General features: G+C 40.4%; 1 protein-coding gene across 2 annotated transcripts in view; it reads left to right on the top strand.

Moving 5' to 3' along the window:
• IRS1 (insulin receptor substrate 1) overlaps nt 1-9,474 on the top strand; it is a 64,596-nt gene extending 55,122 nt beyond the window's left edge. The window contains exons 1-2 of one of the 2 annotated variants that reach the window (XR_008712191.1): nt 228-426; nt 8,272-9,474. The gene's annotated coding sequence lies outside the window, so the exon portion shown is untranslated. Of the gene's footprint in view, nt 1-227; nt 427-8,271 lie in introns of those variants that run through there. The other variant, XM_055573612.1, reaches the window with a different exon arrangement.
• The last annotated feature ends 3,309 nt before the right edge of the window (nt 9,475-12,783 follow it).

Here is a 12,783-nt window from a genome sequence, read left to right as displayed (position 1 = left end):
ACCTTCGTAGGACCAGCTGGCAATGGCCCTGTTCTCTGTTAGGCCAGTTTAATGACCAAAACACCTACAAGAGGGAGATCAGGGCCACATGGCTGTGGTACCTCGTGGTTCCTTTGAAAGATGCTTGTACAATTCAGTACATTTTTCTTGCATTACCAAGTTCTTCCATAAAGTCAACCACAACCCATATTATCGGGGACTCCGACTAAAACTTGTGGTGAGTAGGAAATAGATTAAACACAGGTTTTCCCTTTTCTCTGGCTGCCAAAAGTGATGTCAGTGGCGTTAATGATCCTTGCCTCAGCCCTCTGCAGACCTACGGCCGTCTGTGCGAATGCTTGTTCTATACTCTTGTTCCTGGGCTATTACAAAAAAGCTGATGATGGCTGATAATGAACAACTGAGCAGCCGGACAGTTACTCGAAGGTACACTCAGGCGCTTGCTTTCTTTCAGTTTATGAGAAGACTAGGGAGTGGGCAAAGACTGTGACGTCTGTTTAGTGTTTAACAGAAAAAAATAAAGGCAAGGGGATGAGGTTCACCCGCTTTCCTTTTGCCTAATAGAAATGGTTTTGCAAACACTTTTTACTCTCTCTACACCACATTGTAAATGAAGTGATTGTCATTTAAGTCTACAGATTTGTATCAGAGCCAAATAAAAGCTATGTCCCATACTTTTGAACATGACACAAACAAACAAACAAAACTGGTATGAAATTACAATATAAACCTCAAAGGTGCAATTGTAATTCCTGTTGGGGAGAATATACTGCAGAAAGCGCTCCCATGAAGGTGGAAGAAAGCAACTTTTATGACCTTCTTCCTCAGGTAGGGAAGATGAGATCATATTATTTTCATGTCTTTAAGTAACAGGTTTATTTTAGTTGAGCTCTGTGAAAATGAAAACTTCCTGTCCCCCAGCACACGTGATCTGACTTGAAATGTTAGAGGGATTGTTTCTCTGACTTCCTCTGCCTTGATTTTCTCGTACTACTACATGGGGATAGATTAGAATTTTGGCAGAAGAGAGATTTGAGGCATTTGGGTTCACATTTAGTGGGGGAGACTATTAGGGTGTTGACACCCCCTTTGCTTTATGTTTTAATTACCTTTGGCTTTATCAGCATGCTCCGTCTTTAAGAAAGATACGGGTAGTAACTGAAGTGATTAGTCTTTGGCTTCAGAGATTTCTGAATATTTATTCAGATTTCCGTAGTAGATCATTGATGGAATACTTTTCATGGTTGAGGACCATATGTTGTCATTGTTTAAATCGTCTTCTCCATAAATCCCTAGCCTTCTTGAAAGGTTTCCAGCGCCTTCCGTCTTCTGCCCCTTTGTTGCTGGGGAAGGAGAAATCCACGCTGCTGAGAGCATCACCCGGCTGGACCACAGCGGGAGCCCACAGGCATGATGGGCAGGGTCTTGGTCCCTCCCTCTCTTCTTCCCTGTGCATAATATGTGTGCCTGTCTTCATTGGTGGTCTCCTGAAGTCACCAGCCCTGCCAGAAGGTCTTTCCCTGGGACAAAAGGGAAGCTGGAGTGAGATGGCCTCTCACATGTTGGCAGCTCTCCCTGAATTTCTTTCCTTGGCAACTCTGTGCCATGGAAGGGCTGGCCAGCAACCGTGTTATTTTCACCAGCCCTCCCCCATGTGACTCGCACTGGGCAAAACTGCTATTTAAGCAGCTCCATTAAAGCACTGGCTTGGCCGGTCGGTTACCCTTTGCCATTTAAGACCATGAAACCAAGTCTTTCCAGCTCACTTCTGGCCTATTTTGAAAGAGGTTGGTTGCCTTTCTTTAGCTAAAATGACTGTCTCCTTTCAACATAAAGTAGCAAATACCTTGGGTCTTACTTCCGACTTGACTTCTTGAGTTCAATCCTCACTTGATTTATTTTTTCCTTCTTTTTGGTGATTATGGTCTGAAGGCTTTAAAAGACAATGTTTTTTCACTACTTAGATCTGTCTTTTCCTAAAGTCTCAGGTTGCCCACACACTTCAGTAGTACCTTGTGAAAAGCAGAGAGTCCCCCTGGCCCACACTTGAAGCTGTCTGGATTTAATTCCCTGTTCCTTGGGTAGCTGGGCTGGTAACTCTGCTTCCACCTTAGATGCAACCGTCAGGTGCACTTGGTACAAGCCAAACTCTGAGCCAGGAAATGCCTTGCATAAGGGCTTTCACCCAGTCCATCAGACAGATCCCTGCTCTTGCTTATCCATCTGAGACTGCATGGTACACTTCCGGGACTATAAATGTATTTGATACTGATGATTTAAAGAAGAATTGCTGGGCCTGTTTTTCAGGTTTCAGGTACACTTAAAAGCAGTAATTTTGCAGTGTTTTCTAAGGTGTTTTATTATACGGAAGCATTCTAGAAGGCTTGGTCAGCTTTAAATTGGCCATATGTTGTTCATTTGTGTACCACTCTTTGTGACCCCATGTGACCCCATGGAAGCATGCCAGGCTTCCCTGCCCTTTACCATCTCCTGGAGTTTGCTCTAACTCATGTCCACTGAGTCAGTGATGGCATGAAACCATCTCATCCTCTGTCGCCCCCTTGTCCTTCTGGCCTTAAACTTTCCCAGTATCAGGGTCTTTTCCAATGAGTTGGCTCTTTTGCATCAGGTGGCCAAAGTATTGGAGCTACAGCTTCAGTTCTTCCAATGAATATTCAGGGTTGGTTTCCTTTAGAGTTGACTGGTTGATCTGTTTGCTGTCCACGGGACTCTCGAGAGTCTTCTCTAGCAGCACACTTCAAAAGCATCAATTCTTTGGTGCTCAGACTTCTTTATGGTCCAACTCTCATATCCATACGTGACTGTGAATTGATTGCATTAGCATCAGTGGGGTAGCCGAAGAAATGAACTGTGGTCATGGTTAGTGGTACACAGTTGAATATAACTGTGTGAAAAAGAAATGAACAAATCTGGGAAGACAGGATAGAGAGAGATATCACCAGTGCCATGTTCAGCATCCTGCAAGGTACAGAGCTCCCCACCAACCTCTCTGCTCTCACATCCCTTCCACCTTCTTTCTTTTTCTAATCCCAATCAAAGGTAATCTTCTCCTCTGAAAGGAGTTCCCCTATGCCCCCACCAATTTTTCTAAATACTTTGCATGTGCCATTTCCTTAAGGACTTAGGCATTTGGAAAACAAACCCAAGAAGCCAGAGGGTTTTTTTTTTTCTGCTTTTAAATCATCATACTTCTCCCCATACACCATGAATTGGGAGGCCGGGAAAGGGGTTACAATACCAAAAAGGTTTAAAAAGTTGGTTAACATTTTATCTTATCACAGATTTTTCAGAATGGGAAAGATCTAAATATTAAATCTATTAAAGCATTATCTTCCTCGCTACTTAAAAATCTTTGACATTAGATATAGAATATTAAAAGTTCAAAAATTTTTAAGTAAATAGTAAAATCAGAACCATAGCTAAATAGTAGTTTTCCTTAGGTGACAGGAATTATAATGATTATAATGAATTATGTTTATTCCTTCCTTACATTTACTGTCTCTTATAAATTTTCTTTATTATGCTGAAGGTTTTTTTGTTTTCAGTCACAGCTGTTTATGTTAAGTGAAAGAGAAATATGCTGTTTGACACATTTCTTCAAGTGGAGGAATTTATTTATATGAATTTTTCTAGTTGAGTCTACAGTGTAAGATCTCAAACAATGATCTCCATTGAAGAAAAGTCATTACTATAGTCTTTTTTTTTTTTTCCAGCCATAGTTGGATGAAGAAGAGTTTCTTTCTGGCTACATTTTAGTGCATGACAACAGCCAAGCAACTTACAATATTTTTACTTCTGTTTTCTTAGTAAAGTAGAAAGTGGTGTTCTAACCAGGTATTTCAACTATGTTGCACTTAACAAGTTGGCAGGAAGTTTCAAGGTGTTTAAATACAAGATAAAAACCTTTAGACAGTGGGTTTGACTAAAAATGCATTGCTGAAAAGGAGCAGATCCTTCTTTTGTGCTTATATCATAACTGTATGCTGTTTCAGCTGCTCACCCAGTGGAGACTAATCAGTAGGCTGAGACAGTGTGAAAGGAAGCAGAAGCTTTATTTGTTTTTCAGCTCTAGCCAGCAGAGTTTAAGTGGGTCGAGTCCAGGAGATGTAAATTCCTACTGGATACAATAATGCAATAATCCATAGGTCTCAAGTAGCATAGTCAAGCGTTGACTTATTTGATAATGCTTTAAAAATTGCATTTTTCATTACTGGCAACGGGATTAGGCGGATTTTATCCTGTGAGGACACATGCGGACCATAGATGCTGATGTGGTGATGAAATTTTTGTCAAAATGTAATTTCCTGCTACTAAATCTTGTGCCAGGTGCATCGTATTTCTGGGTTCAAAAGTCATTCCCCAGTGATATAACTCGAGAGAATAGATCACAGGAACATCACCATTTGATATTTACACAGTTCTTCTCCAAGGATATGTTTTGCTTTTTCTTGTTTCCAGTTTATGAGTGCTACAAATGAGTTTTTGTAAAACATCCTAGCAATGTTTGCCTTGTGTGGTTGATTGGGAGTCTTGAAATTGTGTATATAAAGTGCATTAAACACACATTACCCATGTCTTCTTTTTCAGTATGTATTACAGTCTTTACCATTGTATTTGTGTCACTCAACAGATGTTTATTGCATTTAATGACTGTGGGAGCTTAGAATGGATGGGTATATTTCCAAGTTGCAAAAATGTATGAATATAATTCATAGATGTGTATTTTTGTCATTTAGTCACTGTATCGTGCCATGCATGCAAATAAATTTGCATGGTTGCCCTTCTTCAAGTGGGTTGCTTTATTCAAGCTCAGCCCTTATGGATTGCAAGTGTGTAGTGGTAGGCATATAGACAGATAAACTGAAGTCCCATGAGGCATCTGCTAAGGTCTGTCTGTAAAGTTAGGACAGTTCCTTTCCAACAAAACTCTACAGTGATGTTTTTGGAACTTTAGTTTTGGAGTTCTTTGCCTTTAGATAATACCTCACTGGGAACCATTACCCAGCTTAATCAGCCCTTTTATTCACCATATTTGGGTCTCAAAGCTTTTTGCCTGTCTCCAAAGATCAGATGTGCCCTCCAAGGGCCAAACTGGCTGCTATAGAGACCATTCAAAAGGGTATGCCCAAAGCTGAGAAGGCAGTTGCAAGAAAGAAAGGGGACTTGAAGAAGGCATTCCAAAAATGCTTTGAACAATGCTGCATGCTTGGAATAAGTATGCAGATCTGAGGTGGCTGTGTGCAAGAGTCCTCACTGAGGATCTTTGTGAAAAATCTGTCTTGTTTACTCAGTGGCTAAACTTTATGTACGGACACACACACACCCTTGTACAAAAATAAACTGGGCAAACTTCAGACTGTCCCTTTAAATTTTCCTCTCTTGCTTATTGATGGCTTCTGCTCCTGTCCCCTCCATGTCAGCCTTACCTACCACCTTCTCACTTACTTTATTCCTAGACTAGCTGGCACTGGTAGGTAGCATTAGTTACTGAGGCCTGTGTTGATCAGGATTTATGATGAAGGCTTTGAAAAGCAGTATGCCAAAATTTTTTGGAGGGAACGGTATATGATGGAATTGATATATCCTTTGATTTCCTGCCCTTTGACCATACTACTTGTGGAAAATTACCAGGATGGTGTCAAGGGTGCAAGGGTATGTGTGTGTGGTCCACAGCAATAGATTTCAGCCTCTAGGGACTATATATTTTTCTTTTCCTCTCCTCAAAGGGGCCCCAATTTCCACCCTTGTGCATCCATGCAGGTTGGCACGTGTGATGACACAACTGGTTATAGTTTGTTCCTGTGCTAAGCTGTTCATTCAGCTCTTCTGGATAAGAGCCAGATGTAAAATCAAAAGCATACCCTTGACTTTTTAAATTGGCAGCATGTTTGTCTCAAGCCTTTTAATAAAACATGGCCTTCTTACCTAATTTTAGGATGTATGAAACTGTGTTAAGCTGTACATAGATATCTTGGTAGGAACATTTTGATAGATTGCAATATAGGTTCAGAAGAAACTTGAAAGTAAGTAAGATCTCTGGGGTTTTAGAAAGGCTAGGTTATTGTTTCACTTGTAGCAACCACATGAAGTAAATCCTGTCTCCTTGATAATAAAAGAGATAAGCCTGGTGTGGTTTTTTGTTTGTTTGTTTTTACCTTGATGTCTCCATGTCAAGTCTTTATTTGCAAGTAGAAACATAGACTTTATCTGTCATTTAGGGCTGAAGTTAATACTGTGACATGAGCAGAAATCTCTTAGTAAAACTTGAATCCTTATCTGGTAAATTTCAGCTTACCTGAAAGCGGTTCTGTAGACGATCAATGCTGGTGGGTCCCAGGCATACTCTCCTGCAAAGAGGAGAGTGAGAGGCAGAGGGGAAAAAAAAAATTTGTATTGGTCAACATTTACCTTGTGTGGACTTTCAGGTCTGCTGCTGCCCTTGTCATGGACATGGATCATTACTGCTATGTGCTGATCATATCACAAAGTATGTCCTTGTGGTCCCTTCACTTATTTAAAGATGTCTTGGTCTGTCATTCACGGTGCCTCACCACCTACACAACCCACATTTGCAGACGTCTCTCCTCTTTCCCCTTTGCAGATACCCTGTGTTCTGACAAAACTACCTTCCTCACTTGACCTGACCAGGGCTGTGTGCTCATCCCCCCTGGGGCTTATTTTGTCCTGTGCCCTCCGTGGGAAGTGTGCCTTGTCCCTTTCATTCCTTCCAGTCATATTTAGTGAGTTCCTGCTCTGTGCCAGCACTGAAACACCATTTCCACATCTCCAGACTCTTCCAAACCAAGCCAAGTGTGTCAGAGAGGTGCTTCCTTTACACTCCCAGCTAGAAATGTTCTTCCTTCCTCTGTACATCCAGGGCAGGAGTCCCTAATCCCTGGACCACGGACTGTTACTGGTCTGTAGACCATTAGAAACTGAAACACACATCAGGAGTGACTGTGGATGAGAGAGACAGGGAAGCTTAATCTGTATTTACAGCTGCTCCCCGTTGCTGGCATTACCGCCTGAGCTCTGCCTCCCATCAGATCAGTGGCAGCATTAGATCCTCATAGGACTGTGAACCCTACTGTGAACTGTGCATGCAAGGGATCTAGGTTGCATGCTCCCTATGAGAATCACTTCAAAACCATCCTTTCTCTGCAGCCCTGGGAAAAATTGTTTTCCATGAAACTGGTCTCTGATGCCAAAAAGATTGGGGACCACTGATAAACAGCTTTTTGCCTATTGCACCTTTTGTGGAATTCACCCTGTTTCAACTTTACATTCTCTGTTTGTGAATGAAGCTTACCTTCCTTGCTAGAATTTCTGGAAAGCAGAGCCTATAGCAGAATTCACCATTGTAGCCTCGATAGTACTTAATGCAACCATTTACTTATTTGACAGGTATTGATTGATTAGCTCTGCTGTGCCTCCTCCTGCTCAGGACATCCTATAAATATTGATGTTTCTATAGATGCCTTTTGGATGCGTGAAGAATAAGGCTCTCAGAAGGACTATCTAATGTCAAGATTGAGAGTGAATGAGACTTTATAAGTTTGAGAAGGGGTCTACTCCTGAGGGGAATGGGTAACACTCATTGTGATCTGACTTTTAAACTGCGTAGAAGAAATGTTGTGTTTCTGCCAGAATAACTTATCTCTGTTAGACCTAAATTAGAACCCCCTTTTTAAATTTAATGATTAACTAGGTCTCTTTTGCTTAGACATTCTTTTGCATCTAGAATTTTCCTATCAACCAATGTCAACTTAAAAACCAATTTCAGATTTTATAATGGGAAAACCCTGCAACTTCAAATTCTAAAATCTCCATTTGACTTTTAATCAAAAGAAGATTAAGCATAGCCTGACGGTAACCTGCTTACCATATTTTGTAGTTGTTTTACACAAAAGCTTCAGTGGACGTTTTTATTTTGATCATAAGAACATCAAAGTGTTCTGTGTTTTTGTGTTGCTAAACCTCTGAAACCTCCAAACCACATCGATTGGTTTGCTGACTTAATATTGACTATTGTGACTTTGTGATTGCTTTAGACTCTTGCATTTTGAAAGAAAAAAAGAAGTTAAATACAGTTTGTTTATTTTTCTGAAGTACTCAGTACTGCCTGTGCCTGTAACTTCAGTTTATCCCATGCTGTCCTGCTGTCCCTTTTTAAAGAAAAACGCTAAAGAAGTGATTGAACGTGTGTTTTGAGATGCTGATGATGACGGATTCTTTCATTTTTCTTTTCAGAATGAAGACCTAAATGACCTCAGCAAATCCTCCTTTAACTCATGGGTACCCAGACTCTAAATATTTCATGATTCACAACCAGGACCTCACATCTTCCTCCTCAGTAGATGGTACGATGCACCCATTTCAGTTTGTTTACTTTACACAATCCTCAGGAGTTTGTTGACTGAACTGCACGTTCTATATCGTGCCAAGAAAAAAGCACTGTGACACCAGAACAATGAGTCTGCATAAACTTCATCTTCAACCTTAAGGACTTAGCTGGCCACATGAGCTGATGGGCCACCGTGCCACGAGAGAATGAGTTTACGCTCATTGCATTTACAAGACACATTTCATCTGCTGCTGAAACCGTGTACGACAGAGCATCATTGTAAATTATTTCCTATGGAACTGTTGCATTGGGTGGAGAGAGTATTAAATATTTAACATAGGTTTTTGATTTATATGTGTAATTTTTTTAATTAAAATGTAACTTTTCTTACAGCACATCTTTTTTGGGGGGGATGTGGAACTGAGGTATACAGTGTTCTATTGAAAAGAGTGGAGCAAATGCTTAAAACAAGGCTAACAAGAGTAGAATAGGGTACGATCCTTGTTTTAAGATTGTAATTCAGAAAAGTAATATAATAAGAATCATAGTGCCATAGATTTTGGTTCTCAATTGTATAGTTCTATTTGCTGATACTATCTCTTGTAATATAGCCTTGATGTTGAGCTGAGATCCTTACAAGAATTGATCTTAATTTTGTATTTTTTTTTTTTCTGTAAGGCAATAGGCCATGTTAATGAAACTGAAGAAGGATATATTCTGCTGGGTATTTTCAAGTGTCAGCTTAAAATTGGCAATTGAATGGAAGCAAAATTACAAGAAAAGGCAATCAGTGTCTTCCTTTGTATATACTGTAAAGAGGAGGAGACATGGGTGATCCCTTCGAATCAAAAGCTCTCTTTGGAATGAATAATGTGGGTGTTTGTAAATTCTGGAAATTTCTTTCTATTCATAATAAACTAGAGACTGTTGATCTTTTCTTCTCCCCCTTCCCCCACTTCCTGTTCCATTGCCACCAATTTTTTTTTTCCTGTTGCACACGTTAGGATCTTTCATTTCCTGCATTGTCTCAAAAAAGATATAAGACAAGTGAGTACTTGTCTTTCATTTCTAACCAGAAATTAAAATTCCAGAACATGTTTTTTACAATGACCAGGGCTACATTGTCACTTTTCCTTAAGACTCTTATCTCATGTTTTCTGAGAACGTCCAGTGTAACATTATTTAACTGAATGTAATTTGGTCCATTCGCCCTGGTGGCTACTGGCCTGTGTGTGATTAGTTAATAAAACCCAGGGTGCAGAGAGCACATCAAAGCATAATGACCTGCTAGGGAAACATCTAGCCAGCAGTGAAAATGTTAATCCTTTTCTTGTTTGGAAAGTACACACATCTTGGAATTTTTCCTCGTGAAAGAGAAATGGCAATGAACATACTAAAAGAAATTGCCTACAGAGTTTTGAATCTTTTGATCAGGAAACTTCCTAAAAGTTCAGTGAATTAAGTCTAGTATCAGGCTCCCCTGGAGTCCGTGTGAATGCTCTATCAGGAATCCCCAGCCCTGCTGTTGAGAGGAGCAAGATTTTCTTTCACTGGAGGGTTGAGCTCCCTGGTTGGGGGAGGGGTTGCCAGGAAGGGGCCAGGGTTGGGGGCCATCGCAGTGGCTGCTCATCAACGGGTCAGGGACCCCCACCCCCACCCCCCACTCTATTCAAAAGGGAGTAGAGATCAATGGACCCCTTCACCTGCTGAGGCCCGTGTTACTGTTAATTCAGCTGGATGACATGTACCTCACAGACTCGTGTACAGTGTTCACCATTGCAGATTCTAAGCATTTGCATGCTCATCAATTTCTAAGATAAATACGTCTGTAGTCATAAGAACCCATTGTTTTCAAGGAACTTGCTGAATGACATCATTTCCTATTAGGAGACAACACCACCGATTTTTAAAATCTGATATGAAACGGTTTTGTTTTTGTACCCTTTCATAAAAAAAGACTTTCTTAGTCAAGCTCTTATTTTTCAAGTATTGTGACTCATACTCTCGCTTGTGTAGGAAGGAAGCAAGCTGTCCCACTCTCTTCCCTTGAGGACATAAGTAGTCAAGGAGAGATATCAGTGAACAAAGTCAGCCCCACCCACTTTCCTATAAAGGTGGTTATTTCTCAAGGAACCTAAACTTTGAATATGTATTACCAAGGTACCTCTTTATGTGGGATTATTAACATATTTTGGGTGCGAACAAGAAATGAACCAGACGGGAAAAACATCTCTTGGTTTCTGTTCCTCTCATCTGTTTTGTTGAGTCATGTAGTATAAAGGTAAGACACTCCTATTTAAGCTGTTTCTAGTGGTCTCTGAGCTGGGTTTGCTGGTAGTATCAAACTTCACCCGTTTAAAACTGGAAGTTGCTGGTATTTAAGGAAAAAACTTATGCTCTGTCTCCCTGAGGGGTTGACCTTCAGCTGCTAAGTCCTTGTATTCAGTTCTTATTTGGGAGACTTGGCTTTTATCCGTTTCAAAGTATTTGTTGGCCAGCCAAGGGCTTACATTAATGAGACTTCTAGTGGCCTCTGGTTAACCTATAAGTTAGTGGCTTTTTCTTCATGAGACCAACCTTTCACAGTGTTCTTTCTTAGAGACTTTAGGCAGAGTTTTAAAATTCTCCTTTGTGGAAAGAACAAATATGTTCCATGACTTTGATGATATCTTTATCCTGGGGGGACAAAAAAGGTTCTAGAACCAGCTAAAAGTGAAGAGAATCCATTAATGATCAACTACCTGAGTCAATAATGACAATTCAGTACTGATGTTACATTTGTGGCTATTTCTTGCTAACTTTCAAAGGTCAGGGACTCTCTTGACGAACTGACGTTGACTGCAAAAACTGAATTTTCCAAAAATCATCTAACCAAAAGTAGAGATTTTTAACTTTTCTTTCCCTGATGCTTGCCTCCTAGCTGTCTTTTAAATCTGAGATCTTTAAAGTGTTAAAACAGTTTTACTAAACCGTAAGAAACAGTATTTGACAATGCTGAAGCCCTGTTTTGTTCAGTCCTGCATCTTGAATGCAATATGCCATGTAGTTGAAAACTGATTTTTATTTACTACAGGTGGTTTCAAAGTCAGGGAAGTGGGCGGTGGAAGGTTATCATCCACTGAAGACAGAGCCACAAAAAATGAGATGAATGTACAGTGTTCCAGCTGCTTTGGCAGAGCTCTGTGGGTTGGTCTGTCACACAGGGAGGCACTGAAACTAGAAACACTCCACACATTGAGACCTTGACTGGGGAAAGATGAGACCCTCTGGAAGGCATGGGAAGGAGAATGGATGGAGGCCAGATAGAAACTCGATCCTTTGCGATGACTTGACAGGAGAGTTAGCGTTCCTAGGACCTCGTATATGTTCGTTGGAGGTAATGCTGCATTTATATAGGTTGCTGAGAAATTCGAAAGGAAGAAGCATAGGCTTCTAGGGATATGAGGAAATAGGACCTTGCCAACAGTAAGAGAAAAGACTTTCACTCTGTAAGCTTAGTCATGGAGGGCAAGTAGAGCCTTGTAATCAATAGACCAACAGGTTAAACGCTTGGTGCCATTGGTCATTTCTAAAGCTAAGCCAGAGAGGATCATGAGGGTCCCTCCACAGCTCTAGAAATCAGTTTCCTAAGGGTGGACAGACAAGCTATGGGTCAGATGGCAGATTGGGTTTCTTGCCTACTTGTAACCAGAGCATCAAATTAGATGCTGGGAGGAGATGGAATGATATTGGAGGTGTTTGACCCTAGTTTTAATGAATTTATCAGTAATCCAGAGCTTAGAATTAGCTCATATGATTAGAAAAACAAAGGCATGGCTGGAGAGGTGTCTTCCTAGTTTGTTGATGGCATCTGTGATGTGTACACCAAGAGATCTTGGTATTATAGACTTTGGCTATTCGCCTCTCTCTCTGTTTTTTTTTGTTAATTTCCTCAGTGTTAATCAAGATGCCACGTGATAGGATAAATTCAGTAAGCAGAAAAATGTGTCTGTATGGACATCTTTAGTGCTTTGGTTTTTTTTTCCTTCCTGTTAGAATTTTGCTTTTGGCTTAAGAATATAGTTCCCAGAACCATTTTTCTTACAAAGTTCTTTCTTTACACCTCTTGGCTACAGGGTGGGCCAAATTAAATCCATCTATATTTTTTCATTTGATGTGTGTGCAGTTAGGTTTACCATCTTAAGATGGTGGCGCTGCTTCTGGTGCTACTTCATCTGTGTTCAAAAGGACCAATGCATGGTCTGTATTGCTACCAAAACATTTACTGTATATATGTGTATACCATATGTATGATGTATATATGTAATGGGTACCAGGCCAGGTCTATATTTTTATTTAGATTCACTTTTTCCAAGTTTTCTTTAGAGTGTTATGCTTATTTTTCAGTTTTTCTTTCCCCCCTGATTCTGTCTGGTACT

The sequence above is a fragment of the Bubalus kerabau genome, chromosome 3 (genome assembly GCF_029407905.1).
Source record: "Bubalus kerabau isolate K-KA32 ecotype Philippines breed swamp buffalo chromosome 3, PCC_UOA_SB_1v2, whole genome shotgun sequence".
In the NCBI taxonomy this organism is placed as follows: Eukaryota; Metazoa; Chordata; class Mammalia; order Artiodactyla; family Bovidae; genus Bubalus; species Bubalus kerabau.
Note: the sequence above shows the minus strand (reverse complement) of the source record. Positions and strands in the feature narration are given on the sequence as shown.